At 51.8% G+C, this 19,622-nt stretch overlaps 1 protein-coding gene across 8 annotated transcripts in view; it reads left to right on the top strand.

The window, feature by feature from the left end:
* Nucleotides 1–19,622, top strand: part of KCNAB2 (potassium voltage-gated channel subfamily A regulatory beta subunit 2) — a 159,965-nt gene that overhangs the window by 20,518 nt on the left and 119,825 nt on the right. For 2 of the 8 annotated variants that reach the window (XM_053280702.1, XM_053280697.1), the window contains exon 1: nucleotides 16,468–16,790. The exons of 5 other annotated variants lie outside the window; for them this stretch is intronic. The gene's annotated coding sequence lies outside the window, so the exon portion shown is untranslated. Of the gene's footprint in view, nucleotides 1–16,200; nucleotides 16,418–16,467; nucleotides 16,791–19,622 lie in introns of those variants that run through there. One more of the 8 variants, XM_053280699.1, reaches the window with a different exon arrangement.

The following is a 19,622-nucleotide window of genomic DNA, read 5'->3' as shown; positions in this document are numbered from 1 at the left end:
ATTCATTCCGCACAGAGATGGGGGGAATAATTAGAGAGAACACTGCCGGAAGGTGAGAGTTGTTTCAGCCCTGCTGTCTGAGAGATGGGCATCCGCTTTCCCTGGAACAGGGACTCCCAGATGTTGTTGACTACAATTGCCATCTCCCACCTATTAATTTCAGTGGGAGTACTCATGAGTAACTTAATCTCTCTCACTCACTCATATTATGGGTTGCCTTTGTTTTGCAACAAAGGGGGTACGCTTTGTTTGTTTGTTTTGGTGTTTTTTAAAAGTTGGGGGAGTAACTTGCTTAGGGAGCAAGAGGTTGCTGGTTCGAATTCCCGCTGGTATGTTTCCCAGACTATGGGAAATGCCTCTATCGGGCAGCAGCGATATAGGAAGATGCTGAAAGGCATCATCTCACACTGCGTGGGAGGAGGTAATAGCCAACCCCTCCTGTATGCTACCAAAGAAAACCACAGGGCTCTTTGGTCGCCAGGAGTCGACACCAACTTGACGGTGCAACTTTACCCCTTCACTACAGCATCCCCCAGTTGGGAAGGGGGTCTTGGGCACTGACCCTTGAGATGGCAATAGGGCAGGCCTATTACAAGACTTACAAAGGCAGCTTTGGGGATGGGGCCAGAGCTGAGGGGTAGAGCAATCGCTTTGCATGCAGAAGGTCCCAGGTTCCCTCTCTGGCAGCATCTCCAGGTAGGGCTGGGAGATACTTTTGCCTGAACCCTTGGAGAAGCCGCTGCCAGTCGATGTAGAGTAGGGTCATCCTTGCAACACCCCAGTCTTCATCTCTGGAACCATGGAGGGTAACCACGCCATGGCTGGAGAACTGAGTGAACTTGAGTAGAAAAAAAGATGGCGTGCATGCATTTCTGGCTGCGTGGTCTTGGGGTCGCAAGCAGCAATTTTAGGAATTTCCAGTCAGTGTTTAAAAGGTGGTGAGGCTGAAATCCTCATGGAAATCTGTTCCCTAATTCCGCCTGGGTAGAGATGGTCTGCAGTGAAACAGTAGTGTAGTAAAGCAGGCCTTGGCACATTTTCACTTTTGGATCCTAAGAGCCAGTCCCAATTTTTTCCAGGAAGAGCTGTGGTGCTGAGATTCTAACTAGGATGCCTCTGGGGAGCTCACAGGCAAGAGGTCTGTGCCTGCCCTCTATCTCCTGCTGTTGCTCCCCTGCAACTGGGATTGAGAGGCATTGTGCCTCTGAGGCTGGAGGTGGCCCATAGCCACCAGATGAGTAGCCCTTGATAGACCTCCTTGAACTTGTCTCAGCCCCCCTTAAAGCCATCACCACATCCCATGGCCAAGAATTCTGTAGATTAATTATGTGCTGTGTGAAAAAGTACTTCCACTTGTCGGTCCTAAATTTCCCAACCTTTAGTTTCATGGGGTGCCCCCTTGTTCTAGTGCTGTGAGAAAGGGAGATGACTTTCTCTCTGACCACTCTCTCCACTCCATGCTTCATTTTAGACACCTTGATCATGTCTCCCCTTAGTCGCCTCTTTTCCAAACTACAACACCCCAGATGCTGTAGCCTTGACTCATAAGGAAGGTGCTCCAGTCCCCTGATCATCTTGGTTGCCCTTTTCTGTGCCTTCTCCTGTTCTACAATGTCCTTCTTAAGATACGGTGACCAGAACTGCACACAGTACCCCAAATGTGGCCGCACCATAGATTTGTATAAAGGCATTATAATACTATCATTCTTATTTTCAATCCCCTGCCTAATGATCCTTAGCATGGAATTGGCCTTTTTCACAGCTGCCATGCACATTGTCGACACAACGAGCTGTCCACCGTGACCCTGAGATCCCTCTCCTGGTCAGATCTGGGGACATCGTTTGGACATCTTGGGTCCCCAGATGTTGTTGGACTCTCATCACCCATTGGCTAGTGTGACTGGGAATGATGGGAACAGCATCCGAACAGCATCTGGAGATCCAAGTTTGATAACCTCTCTGCCCTAAACAAAACGGCCCAGGTGCTTCTGCCATTGAAAGGTGCCCCAGCGCCTTCCTTTGGGCTGTCCACTTCTGTGCCTTTTCCCTTAGAGCTGGGTGGCTCCCTTTTGCGATGATTTGTGAGGAATATGACAACATCACGTCAAGGGGATCCCTTCAAGCATCTCTCGTAGGGAAGCTCCAGCCGGTCAGAGTGCTGGGAGTTGGGTTTCCCTCCCTCCCTCCCTGCCCTCTCCAACCTCCCTGCAAGGAATTTAGGAGTTTGTCGCAAAGAAGGAGCTGCTGGGGGAAATTAACCGGTGGACCTGGTGGATGGCGAAGATGTGACTGCTCTGGAAGGCTGTCGTCTGCGGGCGACAGCAGCCGGCCGGGTGACTCCGTGAAGAAGTGCTGTCTTGAGTCACTGTGAGCTTGCTGAAATGTTTGCCTGCAGGCAAGGACGTGTCTCCAGCAGAGCAAATTAGAGGCCCAGAATGCCTCTGATTAAAATGTATTTAAAGAAATGAATCGCCAAGGAGGCTGGCCTCTGGCTGTCAGGCCGGGTGAGGAGGCGTCCTCTTTGCGGGCAACCTCGGAGGTCCCCTGCCAAATCTGGGGCGAGCCAGGTGGGAATCTTCCGTATTTCGTATGATAGACCTCCTCTCATGGAGGAGAGGTCTACCAACGGCTACTAGTTGGAGGGCTGTGGGCCACCTCCAGTCTCAAAGGCAGGATGCCTCTGAGTCCCAGTTGCAAGGGAGTCACAGCAGGAGGGAGGGCAGGCACAGAACTCTTGCCTGTGGGCTCCCCAGGGGCATCTGGTGGGCCACTGGGTGAAACAGGATGCTGGACTAGATGGGCTTTCTTGGGCCCGATCCAGCAGGGTTGTTCTTATGTCCGTGGGAATCTTTTGGTCAAAGGGCCAGTCCCTGAGATGGGGGTGCACTGACTTACAAAGGCAGTTGTTGGAATGGGGCCATTGCTTAGGGGCAGAGCATCTGCTTTGCATGCAGAAGGTCCCAGGCTCACTCCCTGGCAGCATCTGGGTCTGGGACAGATTCCTGCCTTGAAACCTTGGAGAGCTGCTGCCAGTCAGTGTCTACAATCCTGAGCTAGGTGGACCAATGATCTGACTCAGTATAAGGCAGCTTCCTATGTTTTGGGGAGGAGAGCTGGTCTTCTGGTAGCAAGCATGATTTGTCCCCTTGGTTTGCATTTATATGGGTGTCTACATACAAGTGCTCTGAGATATTCCTCTTAGGGGCAATGTTCTCTCTAATTGTTTTCATCTGGGTGTGGGATTAGATTTGTTCTGGGTGGCAGGATCAAGGCAGTGTGCGCAGACATGCATTCATGTCATACAGACATGCATGAGCCCCTGGTGGCGCAGTGGTAAAACTGCCGCCCTGTAACCAGAAGGTTGCCAGTTCGATCCTGACCAGGGGCTCAAGGTTGACTCAGCCTTCCATCCTTCCGAGGTCGGCAAAATGAGTACCCAGAATGTTGGGGGCAATATGCTAAATCATTGGAAACCGCTTAGAGAGCTCCAGCTATAGAGCGGTATATAAATGTAAGTGCTATTGCTATTCAGGGTGGGACCTTCCTGATTCACCCTGAGCAGGATTAACTGAGCATACATTAAAATTAACTGAGCATACATCAGAAAATGCATGAGCATGCGCACGCCTTAGAGGGAACACTGCTTAGGGGATAGGGCCGTAGCTCAGTGGCAGTGTGTCTTCTTTACAGGCAGAAGGTCCTGAGTTCAATCCCTGGCAGCATCACCAGGTAGGGTTCGTTAATGTTTTATTGTATTTTTATTTCATTTTTGCACGTATATCCCTCCAAGGAGCTCAGAGGTTATTTTTATTTTAGGAGCTCAGAGGTTATTTTTATTTCACTTTTGAACGTATATCCCGCTCTTCCTCCCAGGAGCTCAGAGCAGTGTACATGGTTATTTTCTTCCTCACAACAACCCTGTGAGGTAGGTTAGGATGAGCGATACATGGCTGGCCCAGAGTCACCCAGTGAGTTTCATGATGGAACGGGGATTCGAACTCAGGTCTTCCTGGTCCTAGTCTAACCGTTCTAACCACTATGCTATGCCTCCCTGAAACCTTGGAGAAGTTAGCAGTGGTGTTCTCATCTCTCTGTATTTGAACATAATAAATATTCCCTGCTACTGTTTTTTCCAGTGGACATCAGATACTCAAGAACATCATCTTTCCCTCCCTCTCTCTCTCTCTGTTGTTTTTAAAGGCATGTAAAGGTAAGGTGAAGTGTGCCGTTGAGTCAGTGTTGACTCCTGGCGCCCACAGAGCTCTGTGGTTATCTTTGGTAGAATACAGGGGGGGGTTACCATTGCCTCCTCCCGCTCAGTATGAGATGATGCCTTTTAGCATCTTCCTAGATCACTGCTGCCCGAAATAGGTGTTTCTCATAGTCTGGGAAACAGACCAGCAGGGATTTGAACCGGCAACCTCATGCTTGCTAGTCAAGTCATTTCCCGCTGTGCCATTAGGTGGCTTAGGCCTGTAGCAGTGCTTAAATGCCTTGAGGCAGGGGTTCTCAATCTTTGGTCCCCAGATGTTGTACTAGAACTTCCATCACACTCAGGCCCATTGTGGCTGGGATGATGGGAGTTGTAGTCCAACACCATCTGGAGACCCCAGATAAGAACATAAGAACAGCCCTGCTGGATCAGGCCCAAGGAGGCCCATCTAGCCCAGCATCCTGTTTCACACAGTGGCCCACTAGATGCCTCTGGGGAGCCCACAGGCAAGAGGTCTGTGCATGCCCTCTCTCCTGCTGCTGTTGCTCCCCTGCAACTGGTATTTGGAGGCATTGTGCCTCTGAGGCTGCCCAAAGCCACCAGACTAGTAGCCATTGATCAACCTGTCCTCTTTGAACTGGGACCCCCTGCCTTAAAGAGAGACGCCCCAATCACGGCTTTGAAGGCATCAGTGCAATCAAGACTGCAAGCTTCCTTGCTCTGGTATTCAGCCCCTGCATCCCCAGCTGGTGTGCACAACCTAGGCAAGGAGCTGGCCCTTATTTAGGAAGGCACAGTGTTAGTGCAGGAAGCCTTGTACTGCTGCTTCCAGGGGTGGCCCAAAGTAGTGTGGGGCTTGAGGCAAGGTGCCAAATGCATGGCGTGGTTGGTGTGTGTGTGTGTGTGTGTGTGTGTGTGTCCAGCCTATTTTCAGAGCCAACCCTGTACACTCTGGAAGTCCATGAGTTGGAGGAAGGAAAGAAGGATTGCTCACACCCTTTTCTTCTCCCCTTGTGCTTCTGGCAAGTTTTGCAAGAAGTGTCAAGAGAAGCACTCCTGAACTTGCGAGGGTCAGATTGCTGCTCTGGGCATTTTGCCATCCAGCCAGCATCCAAATAATCTGCCTCCTGAGGCCGCCACCTCACCTCGCCTCATGAAAGGGCCGCCCCGGCTGCTTTGCATGAGAAAGCACAACCTGGGGGGGGGGGGGTGGCGGCACAGGATGGTCTTGAGCAAGGCCCATCCTTCCGCCTGGAAAGTTCAGGGTTCTCTCCCTTCCTCTCGGCGGCCTTTCCCTCTTAGCTTTGCAGTTCCTGGTTTCTGAGCCTTGCAAAGCTAAATGGCCTCCTTGATTGCATTGACCCAAGGAGGCCCGGTTTGGCAGCGTCTGCAGCGGTGGAGGAGACGCTTCCGAGCCAAAAGCCTCTCTCGGAGTGCTGACTGGGATGGCTGCGCGCTTTCCAGGGACGTGGGCAGGCAGCTTGGCAGAGTGGCACCGACCGGGAGGCAACGTGCCTGTGAAAGTCTGCCAGGGAGGAGACATGGGGATGCTGCTGTGTGTGGCTGGCTACCTCATGGCGCAGCGGGGGAAATGACTTGACTTGCAAGCGAGAGGTTGCCGGTTCGAATCCCCGCTGGTGTGTTTCCCAGATGAGGGGAGCGTGCGATAGAAGAAAATGCTGAAAGGCATCATCCTCTCATACTGCGTGGGAGGAGATGGCCATGGTCAAGCCCTCCTGGATTCTACCAAAGACAACCACAGGGCTCTGTGGGCGTCAGGAGTCGACACCGACTCGGCAGCACAACCATAGGAGCATGCCACCTAAAGGCACAGCGGGGAAATGACTTGACTAGCAAGCCAGAGGTTGCCAGTTCGAATCCCCGCTGGTGTGTTTCCCAGATGATGGGAAACCCTTATACTATCAGGCAGCAGCTAGATAGAGGAAGATGCTGAAAGGCATCATCGTCTCACACTGTGCGGGAGGAGGCCATGGTCAACCCCTCCTGTATCCTACCAAAGACAACCACGGGGCTCTGTGGGCGCCAGGAGCTGACGGAGTCGACGGCACGCTTTACCTTGACTGCGTGTGGGTCACAATTATTCTTTAAAATCCTGGAGAATCTTGCCCTTCCCTCCTTCCCCATCTCGCCTCACAGAGGTGTGGGGTGGGAAAGGTTCCGCTTCTAACCTTTCTGCTTGGCGGCTTGAAACACTTTGGAGCAGGGGTGGGTACACCTGAGCTGGCTCTCCAGCTGTTGCCGAACTCCAATTCCCATCCTTCCCGGCAGCACATTATTGATGCCCCCCCGCCCCGGTCACCCTCAGAGCAGCTCTTTGCAAACTGTGTTCCCTCTAAGGTTTGCATGTGCGCACGCTCACACATTTCGGGCCACGACGACCCTAGACCTGAAACTGCCGTCCTGTTGTGGCCGCCCAGGACAAAGCTCATTCCACACACAGATGAAAAAAGTAGCGAGGACCCTGGCTGGGACTAATCTGACCCTTGCAGAGATCTCATCTCCTCGCCCTCCTTTTGCATTTTAAAATTTTATTAGTTTCACAATATCTGAACAATCCAGTTGCGTTTAATTAAGTAAATATTGACTTCCCGCTTACCATTCTGCACGGTTCATATTAGCTATACAAATCTACCATTGCTATAAGAATTCAAAACATATATACTCCACATTGCAAACTCGATTTTACCCTGCCCAACCTGCTGCTGTTACTAAATTTCAAACCCTGCTGAAAGGTCCATATTGGAAAAAATAGTTCTTTAAGTAAGAAGGGTTCCCAGTCTTCTTTGAAACTCCTCGCCCTCCTTGCAAAGTTGCTTGCGAGAAGCAGGAGAGGAGAAGAGGAGGCCACTAGCAACCTCCCGCCCCCCACTGAGGGTGCCTAATTTGCATATTGTGTAAATTGGCTTGAAAATAATTTTTGAGCAGACTAGTGTCTGCACACTTTGTGCTGCTGCTGCTTCTTCTTCTTCTTCTTCTTCTTCTTCTTATTATTATTATTATTATTATTATTAATTCTATTTCTATACTGCCCTTCCAAAAATGGCTCAGGGCGGTTTACACAGAGAAATAATAAATAAATATAAGAAGATGGCTCCCTGTCCCCAAAGGGCTCACAATCTAAAAAGAAACACAAGATAGACACCAGCAACCGTCACTGGAGGGATGCTGTGCTGGGGACGGATAGGGCCAGTTACTCTCCCCCTGCTAAATAAAGAGAATCACCACATTAAAAAGGTGCCTCTTTGCCCAGTTAGCAGGGGATAACTTTGCTTCTACAAGGGTTCAAGCTTAGCTCCCCCCTCCCCCTTTTTAATGAATGCTGAAATCCGGGCGAATCTGGGTGAGATGCTTAAAATTCGGGTGAAACCTGAAATCCTGGGGGTCATGGAAATCTGCCCCCATGCCACTTTTGTAAAGGGGGCTGGCTCCCCTGGGTGTGTGGGGGAAGGCAGCATTTGGTGCCTTGCATCACACACTGCCATCCCTTGGCCCTGTCCTACCCTGCTCAACAGCTGCCTTGTTCCCTGTATAAACAGAACATTGAGGCACAGAATCTTAGGAACACAGGAAGCTGCCATATACCGAGTCAGACCCTTGGTCCATCTAGCTCAGTATGGTCCACCCAGACTGGCAAGGACTGATTCTCTCTCAGCCCAATCTTGGAGAAGCTGCCAGGGAGGGAACTTGGAACCTTCTGCTCTTCCCAGAGTCGTGGCTCCATCCCCTGAGGGTGAATATCTTGCAGGGCTCAGAGATCAAGTCTCCCTTCCATATGCAACCAGGGTGGACCCTCCTTTGCTAACGGGACCCGTCCTGCTTGCTACCACCAGACCAGCTCTCCTCTCCTTAAAAGCATCTGAAATAGGAACATAGGAAGCTGCCATATACTGAGTCAGACCCTTGGTCCATCTAGCTCAGTATTGTCTTCACAGACTGGCAGGTCCCAAGTTCCCTCCCTGACAGCATCTCCCGATGGAGCTGAGGGAGACTCCCGCCTGCACGGTGCACGGACAGCAAAACTCTCTCCGCCTGGAAGCTCAAGGCAAACGGGGGGGCCCTTCCATCCCTGCCTTGCTTGCGAGCTCCGAGAGCCATCTGTGGGCCGCAGGGTGCCGGACGGATGGATCTCTGCTCCCGGCCAGCAGGACGGTTCTTACGTGCCTGCAATCTTGGCATTGCCCTGTGCAGTTGGAAGCAGCCCAGAAGGGGTTGCTTTTGCCCCTCTGGTGCCCTCCGCAGCCTGGCAGGCTCTTGACCCAAGTTCTCGGCTTGTGCCAAGAGGCAGGCAGCCGGCAGAGGTTCACCTGATCCCCCCCCCCGCCCAAGGACTGCTGTGCAGGCTGCATGGCGCCCCTGTGAGTGTGCCAACCATTCCTTGGCACGGAGAGCGAAGTGGTGAGAGAGGTCTATCCGCTGAGTCATCCTGGAGCTGGACGCCTCTTGGGAAATGGATGCTGACTCCTTGCATTGAGCGTGCTGATCAGGAGCCGAGCGAGAAGGCTGGTGTGGCTTTGCTGCAAAGAACAGAGGAAACCAGCCTTGCAGGTTCCGTGCTGCAGTTCTCGGTGCGAGCCGGGTGGGGTTTGCGGCACCATGCCCCGCTTCTGTCACGCTGCCCGCTTGTTTCGTGTGAGGAGCCGCAAAGCTGTGTTCATTAGAGCGCACCCACACCTCTAGGGTGTGATTCAGGTCACCCCATGTCTTTGCGCTTGTCTGTAGAATGTTTATTCAAACTGAAGAGGACAACATTGCATCTAATATAACATAATCAAGGATGGGAATTATATACAGTATTTGTGTAACTGAAGGGATAAAGGAGGGGGACAGAAAACGATACCGTTTTTACCCGAATTGAAGACACCTTTGAATTTAAGACGATACCCTTTAAAAAGTAGCGGTTAAATACAGGTTATACCTGCCTTTACTTAAAAGGAACAGGACTCTGAATGTAAGACGACCTCCTGATTTCTAGTATCAAGAAACTTGGGGGGGACACCTAATTGGATCCAGGTAAACTATAGTAAAAACAATCCCTTAAGCATGGCTTTAATGTGTTATCTATATCTATCTATCTATCTATCTATCTATTTCTCTAAGGTGTACCCGTTGCTAATCCCATGCGTGGCAGCTCTTGTGAGAGTTTGTGAGCGAGCTGCCAGCAGGGGGAGAGCCAGCGGACAGGCTTGCTGGGGGGAGGAGAAAACGACGGCAGGAGGGCAGGGAAGAAAACAGAGCCGGTGGGCGGGTGGGGAAAGAAAACCGTGGGGGTGGGGTGGGGGGAGGTGCAGATGCTCTGCGCCCAGACCAGCTAGTAAACAGAATTTGCCCAAAGAAAGTGGGGGGCGGAATACATCTCCTTCTAAGGATATACAGTATTACTTCAAAACATGAGCAACTCATTAAAATTGGACCCAATTGCTGAAAATTCCTCTTCTTTACTTTTTTGTCGTGGAGAACAGGGGACCAGTTCAAATGCTTACAAGGCACACACATCTGTACCGAAGTGGCAGTTCAGGAGTAAATGTGTCCTTCCAGTTCTGTGTTAGAATCCTTTTGGCAACCCTGTTTTATAGCACCCAAACAGAAAGGTTGGAGCTCAGGATGGGGCTGCTCTGGGAAGAGCACCAGCCTGCTTGCATGCAGAAGGTCCCAGGTTCAATCTCCAAGAGAGGGCTGGGAGAGACGCCTGCCTGCAACCTTGGAGAAGCCGCTGCCAGTCTGTGCAGACAGTACTGAGCTAGATGGACCAAGGGTCTGACTCGGTATATGGCAGCTTCCCATGTTTCTTACTCACTCCACTGAATGCCACTGTAGGGACCCATAATTGAGAACCCCTAACCTACGGAGGGAGCCCATCGCCACATGTTGGAGCATGTGCCTTGCGTGCAGAGCGTCTGAGAATTCTGTAGGCTGGTTCACACGACTCGAGGGTTAGGAGAAGTGTCCTTCCCAAGCGCGGGAGCTGTGCGCCTCCTACCCTCATTAGAATAGTGGGACTAGCATCCGGCTGGGGAGAGTTGCAGAATTGCAGAAAGGTGTCTGGCCAGGCCATTGCTTCGAAGTGCGTTTTGTGAAGCATCAGCACGCTTCCTTTTAGGACCAAACCCAATTCCAGAGCTGTGTGGCTACGTACGAGCACAAGCGGCTGTCTCTCATCTCCTCCTCCTCCTGTTTTCTCTGGCAAAGTGTTGTCTGACTTCTCACCATCCATTCACTGCGCTGAGAATGTGACAGCGAATGTGTGTGAGTGTGTGTCGGTGGGGAGGGGGATGTCCTTGGAGCATAACGGGCACCCCAATGATCTCTTATAAACATTTTACTGCAGCCACATCAGGCCTTGAATTTTTTTTTCTTTGGATCTAAGAGCCAGGCCAAGAATTTAGGACCACTGTCTGCTGCAAAATATACCCATTTACAGAACGGGGCCATAGCTCACAGGCAGAGCATGCAGAAGGTCCCCGGTTCAATTCCTGGCAGCATCTCCAGGAAGGGCTGGGAGAGCACCCTGCTTGTAAGCTTGGAGAGCCGCTGCCAGTCAGAGTCGACAATGCTAAGCTAGATGGACCAAGCGCCTGACTCAGTATAAAGCAACATCCCAGGATCCAGAAATCTAGGCTAATTTAGCTCACATTTGGGGTCACCACCGATCCTTTCCTGGCAGCTAGGCAGAGAGAGGGCTTAGGAGAGAGGTGGGTCTAGTGTCGGATGGAGACGGTAAAGGACAGCTGGGGTGGGGGCTGGCCTTTTGTTTGGAAACCATCCCTGCTGTTTCTTACCATCTCAAAAATAGCAGTAGAAAGGAGGCCTCCAGGGAGGAGACCTGTGGGGTGCTGGGTGTCCTGCTTGCCCCTGGCCAGCTGACAAGTGGGTTCTTTGGACCAAGGAGCCAGGCCAAAAGTTTTAGGACCGCTGTCTGCTGTAAAACATTAGAGGCCTGCAGCTCCCTAAGTGCCTGAGGCCGGCGTTGTTGTAGGTCAGGGGCAGGCTTACCTGGCAATCTCGATTCCTCACCCAGATGGTGAAAAGAGCTCGTCTACGCTTGGGAACATAGGAAGCGGCCATATACAGAGTCAGACCGTCGGTCCACCTAGCTCAGTCTTGTCTACCCAGACTGACAGCGGCTTCTCCAAGGTTGCAGGCAGGAGTCTCTTCCAGCCCTGTCTTGGAGATGCTGCCAGGGAGGGAACTTGAAACCTTCTGCTCTTCCCAGAGTGGCTCCATCCCCTGAGAGGAATCTCTTGCAGGGCTCACACTTCTAGTCTCCCTTTCATATGCAACCAGGGCAGACTCTGCTTAGCAAAGGGGACCAGTCCTGCTTGCTGCCACCAGACCAGCTCTCCTCTCCACTACAGTAGCAAACCGTTGAGGTGGTGGATCTCTCCAGGCGGGACTGGTGGGTGCATAAAGGGCAGGGATGGATCCCCAGTGGGTCTTGGGGAGACTCCAGGAATATTCCAGCCCCAGCTCTCCTGATTATCATATGAATACGACCAATATTTATATAGTGCTTTTCAGCAAAAGTTCCCCAAAGCAGTATACGTGGAAATAGATAAATAAATTAAAAAATAATTTCCCTGTCCCCAGAGGGCTCACAATCTAAAAAAGAAACATAAGACAGACCCCCAGCAACAGCCACTGGAGGGATGCTGTGCTGGGGATGGAGAGGGCCAGTTGCTCTCCCCGTGCTCCAGAAAGAGAGTCCCCACTTGAAAAAGGTGCCTCTTGGCTCATTATAATTTTGGAAAGGGTAAGTTTCAGACCTTCTTATCTGTGCGGATGCAAGGGGAAACAGGCAGACAGCATTCTGCCTGGTCCCTAAGAAGCAATGCAGTTAAGTAACATGAAATAGATTCACATGATGTTTGATATGCAACAACAAATAAATATTAGACTGTGAGCTGTCAACACTGGGTGCCCAGGGTTGTTGGGCTTCAACCATGGTGGCCAGGGAGCAGAGCTGGTCTTGTGGTAGCAAGCATGAACTGTCCCCTTTGCTAAGCAGGGTTTGCCTTGGTTTGCATTTGGATGGGATGACCACATGTGAGTGCTGTGAGATATTCCCTTTAGGGGGTGGGGACGTGACTCAGTGGAAGAGTGTCTGCATGTCTGCATGCAAAAGGTCACCAGTTCAGCCCCTGGCAGCATCTCCAGGTAGGGCTGGGAGAGACTCCTGCCTGAAAGCCTGGAAAGCCGCTGACAGTAGACAGTACTGAGCTAGATGAATCCGGCTGCTTCCTATGGAGCTGTAGCCCAACATCTTGGGACTGAATGGTGAGAACTAGGGATGTGCACGAATCACGTTTTGTGATTCAATTCGAGTTTGAATCGAATCAACTTGATTCGATTCAAGCTCGAATGCTGGCCTCAAGTCTGGACTGATTTGATTCGAATTCAAATTGATCCAGCCTAATTTCTAAGGGCTGGGGCACCATGAGTGCTGCCTACCGCCCAAACCGCAAGGCAGTAGGGAAACTTGGTGATTTTAAAACCATTTTTTACTTTTTCCTGTGTTTGGCAATGTTAGTATGTATAGGTTTAGATTCCTGTTTTTTTGTTTTTTAATTTCTGCCATAGAGAATAATGGGGATTCAAACAAGTCCATAATTCCCCGTGAGTAGTGCCTAGGGACACCAAAACGGGTTGGGTGGTAGGGCCCCATGGGCACCAACCACCAAAGCAGTTGGGCAAAGGGGTGATTTTAAAGGCATTTTAATGTATTGTGGATTCTTGATTTGTAATGACTTCTCTGCAGAACCACACTCTATAAAGAAGTCATTACAACCCAAGAACCCACAATACATCAAAATTCCTTTAAAATTACAAACCAGAGATGGTAGAGAAGCTCAGAGGGCTGGCATTGCGTGTACAAAATGGAGGCTCGGATCGCTGGGCGATTCAATTCAACTTTGAATCTGGTCAATTTTCTCAAGGGTGATTCGATTCGAGGTCAAATAACTTGAATCAACTGGATTCGAGTTGACTCTATTTAGCCCTGGACTGATTCGCACATCCCTAGTGAGAACCCCTAGATTTGGCTGTCTTAATTTATCCTCTGGCTCTTCTGAGATGATCCCTCACATGCTTAGACTCCCATGCCCCAAGATTTCTGGCTATGGGCCTGATGCCCAGGGTGGGGAGACGACATTTGACCTTTTGAAGTGAGTCACTGCACAAAGGTGAGATCCGAAGGGCTGGACCTTCAGGCTCTCTTGCTAGTTCTGGGTGCTAATGGGGAGCAAAGCCCTCTGGTCTGCTGCTGGGAAGCAGTTGTTTAGACGAGATCCTTGTGCAGAGGCTGTCTCTCTCCAGCCAGGGAAGTCCTGAGCAAGTGTCCAGGTTGGGAGAGCCCGGAGCCCTGAGAACAGACCGGACCGTAGCAGAGCGAGCGGTTTCTCCGACTGGAGAGCAGAGCCAGGACTGGTGGTTTTATGGGACGAAGGAGAACCCTACTGGCCTCTTGTGTCATCCAGAACACGACCCAGAATCCTTTGCAAAATCCAGGCATTTGGTGCCGCCCGGTCAGAGCGGCAGCACAAAGGACCGCATCTGCTTGGCTGTTGGCTTGGGTCTCTGGTGGGTTGGAATGAAGGAGACAGAGAGCGGGTGTCCTCGGAGGACGAGGAGGGCAGACTAATGTTGGGTGGTTTCCATGGGCAATGTGGACCTTGCTTTTCTTCCTCCAGTTGTGAATAGGTCGAATAAGTAAGTAAAGTTGTGCCGTTGAGTCGGTGTTGAGCCCTGTGGTTGTCTTTGGTAGAATACAGGAGGGGTTGACCATTGCCTCCTCCCACGCAGTGTGAGACGATGATGCCTTTCAGCATCTTCCTATATCGCTGTTGCCCGATAGAGGTGTTTCCCATAGTCTGGGGAACATACCAGCGGGGATTCGAACCAGCAACCTCTGGCTTGCTAGACAAGTTACTTCCCCACTGCGCCATTAGGTCAAATATACTATCTATAATATATCCTATGTATTGTTGTATCTTATGTATTGGTTGCTCTGATATTGGTCTCTGACCATAATGAAGTCCATATTTTCATTCATGCCTTGCTTTTCTATGTCAGAGTTGGGAGTCTTGGAAATAGGGTGGGTTTCTGTTGGTTTGTTTACATGTTACCAGCCGAGGAAGCATGGCTTCCAACCTCCTCCTGAGAACCTAAAGGGAAGAGATTCTTACGACCGGCTATGACAGCGGTTCTCAACGCCAGATGTTGCAAGAAAGTCAGGCAGTTCACACGATTGGAAACTGGGTCGGGCAAGTGTCGGGTCGGGCAAGTGTCCCTCCCAGGGGGGAGGGATTGTGTGCAAGAGAGGAGCTGAGGAGGATGCCTTTTCCTCCTACCTTGACAAAGTGGAACAGACGAAGCTGCCTTCTACCGAGTCAGACCCTTGGACCATCTAGTTCAGTATTGTATACACCAGGCCTGCACAACTTAGGCCCCCCACCCCCGACTTTTTTTTGGACTACAACTCCCATAATCCCCAGCCACAGTAGCCAGGGATAGGAACATAGGAAGCTGCCATATCCCGAGTCAGACCATTGGTCTATCTAGCTCAGTATTGTCTTCACGGACTGGCCGCGACTTCTCCACGGTTGCAGGCAGGACTCTCTCAGAGGCCCTATCTTGGAGATGTTGCCAGGGAGAGAACTTGGTTCTGATGCGCTTCCCAGAGCGGCTCCATCCCCTAAGGGGAATATCTTCCAGTGCTCACACACGTGGTCACCCATCCAAATGCAAACCAGGGCAGACCCTGCTTAGCAGAGGGGACGCTTCATGCTTGCTACCACAAGACCAGCTCTCCGAGAGCTGGGTACGATGGTGCCGTTCAACCCAGTACTTCCCTCACCCATGATCACTCCCCTCTTCTTCTGTTTAGTTATTTGCTCACACATGGATGAGAATCGGGAGAGGGCACGGCCCCCAAGGCTAGGTCCTAGTCCTACCCAGCTTTCAATTATGCAATCTGAGAGGAGAGCTGAAGTGTCCCCTTGGCTAAGCAGGGTCTGCCCTGGTTTGCATTTGGATGGTCAACTACATGTGCGAGCACTGCAAGATATTCCCCTGAGGGGATGGGGTTGTAGGCCAGGGGAAGAACTTCTGCATGTTTGCAGGCCGAAGGTCTCAGGTTCCTCCCTGGCGGTGGCAACAGCATCTCCAGGAGGTTTTCCACACCCGGCTTTCAGTTTGCATCTCCTCCAGAAAGGAGGTGTGTGTTCACATATCGGCCACATTCGCCCCGAAGTCCCTGCAAGTTATCGGGGAGCAGTTCACACACAATTTGGGTTTTTAATTGAGCCCTAGAGAGCCAATTTATATCCGGGGTTTAAAAATCCACTTTTTGTGTCCATCTTTTGGGGCACCACCTCAAGTGGCACAGTGGGGAAATGCACGATTAACAAGCAGAATGTTGCCAGTTCGAATCCCCTCTGGTATGTTTCCCAGACTATGGGAAACCCCTATACCGGGCAGCAGCAATATAGGAAAGATGCTGAAAGGCATCATCTCCTACTGCGCAGGAGGAGGCAATGGCAAACCCCTCCTGTATTCTACCCAAGACAACCACAGGGCTTTGTGGGCGCCAGGAGTCGACACCGACTCGACGGCACAACTTTAGTTTACCTTTTTGCCACCATCAGCACCCTAAAGCATTTCCAGATGGGTTTCCTCTGCGGAAACCCTCCTTGAGACAGTATCCACAGCTTTCCCACCGACGGCACACTTCACCTTCTAGCTTGGACTCGCAGTGAAGCCTGCTTCTCTGGGGAAGCTCCCAGTAGGGCTGGGAGAGACTCTTGCCTGAAACCCTGGAGAATGCTGCCAGTCAGAGTGGGCAATACTGAACTAGACAGACCCCCGGTCTGACTCAGCCGGCAGCCGCTTTCTTTGTTCCGGTGTCCCCACCGCTTCTTCCTGAGCTCATCCCGACTCCTCACGTGCTCTAGCCCAGCTCTGCGCCAGACCTGCCCGGCAGAGTGGCCCGCCTGCACACCTGCCTTCCAGCCCCGCCGCGGATAACTCACCGCCGAGCGGCTGCCCCCAGTGCCAAGCACCCCCAGGCTCCGCCGCAATTGGGGGGTGGGGTGGGGTGGGGAAAGGGGCCGCCAGACAACAGCAGCAGCAGCTCCGTGACAGCCCCGGATTGGCTGGTGGAGCCGGATTCTGCTGAGTCAGGCGTTGAAGGTACAAAAGATGCTTCTGCGGCAGTGAGATCAGAAGCCGGGTGGGGAGTAGCGGGGGGGGGGGGCGCATTCTGCCTGCCCACGCACCGCCGAGCAGAAGCCGGCTCTCCCTTGGACGACGCTGAGCCGCTTTTTAAAAAAAAACAAACCCCGGGGGAATGGGGTAAACCTAAGACTACTGCCAGCACTCCGCCCGCCTGCCTCCCGTCACTCCTCTTCCAGCCGCTCGGGACCCCTCGGCACCCGCTTTCTCGCCCATGCCTGCCTGCTAGCTCCCACTGGCCTCCCCTTGGCTCGGCGGTCCCCGTTCCGTTGCATGCCCCCCTCACCACCCCCATTGCTGGGTTTTTATGCCGTGAAACAAAGCATACAAGGTAGGTGCCGCGTATCCCCCCCCCCCCAATTATCTTTATTTATTTATTTATTTCCCCGCCGCTTGACGTTGGAGCCCAGCCGACCCTTGGGGGCAGTGGCTTGCTGCATGCGGCTTCTCCTTGAGCACCGTCCCCGGACGCTGGCCGGGCGCCACGGGTGCCTGGCTCCTCGGTGGGTGGTGTGAAGCGGGGCGGCAGACCTGGGGGGCCAGCCCACCCCTGGGTCCCTCGCCACATGCCTTGTGGGCCCAGGAGAGAGAGAGAGACCCGTGAACGGAAGAGCGTCTCCGCTTGCCCAGGGCCGGGCGCTGCTCATGCCCGGTGTCATGCGCTGGTGCGGTGCGGGTTTCCAGGTTGGCCGGATAATCGGTGTGCCTGTTTCCATGGCAGCTGCGGGGATTTTCTGGCAAACGGGGCTGCCCCCTCCCCTTTGATGCAGAAAGAGAGCTGTTGCTTTTCTTCCAAAGGAGGGGCTCACCGGGGCTCCTTCTCTCTCTTTGTCCTTCGCTTCTGTGTGGTTTCCTCCGAGGTGGAAGCAAAGAAAGAACCGGACTGGAATCAAGGAGCCCTCATTGGAGCGGGGCGGGGGGGAGAAGGTGGCAGTGTGTATTTTGTGTATTGTGTGTGTACACATCTGCAGTGTGTATTGGCTGGGGGTGGGGTGGGGGGACCACGTGTGTCAGATCCAAGTGTGGTGATGTTTGCCCATCGGAGTGACTTCCATGTAAAGGGGAGAATACCACCGGGATTCTCTGAAACGAAGTCACCGGTGGAGGAGACCATATTGCGGCGGGTGCGTATCGGACGGAGCAACAAACGGCTCAGAGGGTGGCTGGTCATAAGGTGTGTTGGGGGGGCTGGCTTTGCGTGCAGGTGGGGCAATCACAGGTGTGTGATGCAAAGAAGGCATCCATCAGCCCAGGGGTGCTGATTTGGCTTCAGGTGGCTTTGAGAGCTTTTCTCCCCCAGACACACTATGGGGTGTGTGTGTGTGTGTGTGTGTGTGTGTGTGTGTGTGTGTGTGTGTTTTTTTGCTGACCAATACTATGCAGAGCAGAGCAGATGGATTGGGAAGGAGAGGAGAGCTGGTCTTGTGGCAGCAAGCATGACTTGTCCCCTTAGCTAAGCAGGGTCCACCCTGGTTGCATTTGAATGGGAGACTTGATGTGTGAGCACTGCAAGATATTCCCCTCTTAGGCGATGGAGCCACCGCTCTGGGAAGAGCATCTAGGTTTCAAGTTCCCTCCCTGGCAGCATCTCCAAGAGAGGGCTGAGAGAGGTTCCTGCTGCCTGCAACCTTGGAGAAGCTGCTGCCAGCCTGTGAAGACAATACTGAGTTAGATAGACCAGCGGTCTTCCTATGTTCTTCAGAGTTCTGCCAGATCTTAAATTTCCCCCCATGACTGTAGGAGCTGATGGTCATGGGCAGGATATAATCGGAACGTAGAAGGCCCATTTTCTTGAGAGAGGGTCCCCCTTCCTCAATTTCCTCGATAGAAATAAACTCCCATATTCAAGATCTGAGAGCTTCAATCCATTACTCCTCAGCTAGCAAGGTGTCCCTTACCGTTCTGATGTTTTTTTATTACAATGACAAGTCATAACTTAGACAATGGGCAAAATGTATTATTACTACTACAGCGTGCATCCTCGTTTCTTTGACGTGTTGGTTAATTGCTGAGTGCAGCTGATAATTGATTGCAGACCTGAGAATCCTCTGGGTTTTTTGTTCATGTCTATTTGATGTCACTTGGAAAGGCTTGTTCCTTTTTTTTTAAAAAAAAAAAGAGCGTTGCTTGCCAAATTCGAGGTGTATGGGGCTGGCTATAGTTGTTTGAGGGTTGCAAGGGTCTTTTCTGATTATCTTCTTCTCTTCTTCTTCTTCTTCCTTGGTATTATTATTTTGCATGAACTGGGCCAAACCCCAGGATTAGGGGGCGAGAGAGAGACGTGTGTGTTTTTAAGTTCTCAGCTGGGGGGTGCTGGTGCTTTGCCTCCGATTGTGAGGCTGGTTGGTGTCCTGGTGACGATCATAATCTGGGAAGGCCGCCATCCATCAGGTGGTGCCTCTGCCACAGACTCACCCTGCAACCTTCAGTCTCGCTCCCTATAATCGGGGTCCTCAAATCTGGGTCCCCAGATGCTGTTGGACTACAACTCCGATCATCCCCAGACCCAGGGGCCTTTGTGATTGTGATGGGAGTTGCAGCGCAACATCTGGGGACCCAGGCCACTGCTGTGTAAGATTTTGACTTTTTAACTTCCAGCTTTTGAGTCTGGTTATAGCTGGGTTTTGAATAGTAGTAATAAATCTAATTAAGTGTCATGTTTGTAATATAAATACAGGCCGCCCTTGTTATCCACGGACTCCATGTCTGCAGTTCCGAATATCCGTGGTTGGGTCTTAGAGACCCGGTTTCATTATCCGTGGGTAGAAATATAGGCTGAATTTGCCTATCCATGGTTTTGCGTGACCGGAAATGACCTGCAAATGACTTCCAATGTCATTTCCAGTCACCATTTTCCAGCAGAGATCCATTTTGTGGCTCTTAAAAAAACAGCTTGTGCGGGGGGGCATTGCTGGAGACCTGGAGAATTAAGCTACTGTCCTATTTAGGAACATAGGCAGCTGCCATATACTGAGTCAGACCATTGGTCTATCTTGCTCAGTATTGTCTACCCAGACTGGCAGCGGCTTCTTCAAGGTTGCAGGCAGGAATCTCTCTCAGCCCTCTCTTGGAGATGCTGCCAGGGAGGGGAACCATCTGCTCTTCTGCCCTCCTTGCTTTTTAAAAGCCCCCACTTGGGGGGGGGTTAGGAACCTAACCCACC

This window comes from Hemicordylus capensis, chromosome 16 (genome assembly GCF_027244095.1).
Source record: "Hemicordylus capensis ecotype Gifberg chromosome 16, rHemCap1.1.pri, whole genome shotgun sequence".
NCBI lineage: Eukaryota > Metazoa > Chordata > Lepidosauria > Squamata > Cordylidae > Hemicordylus > Hemicordylus capensis.
This window is presented reverse-complemented; position numbering and strand designations above follow the sequence as displayed.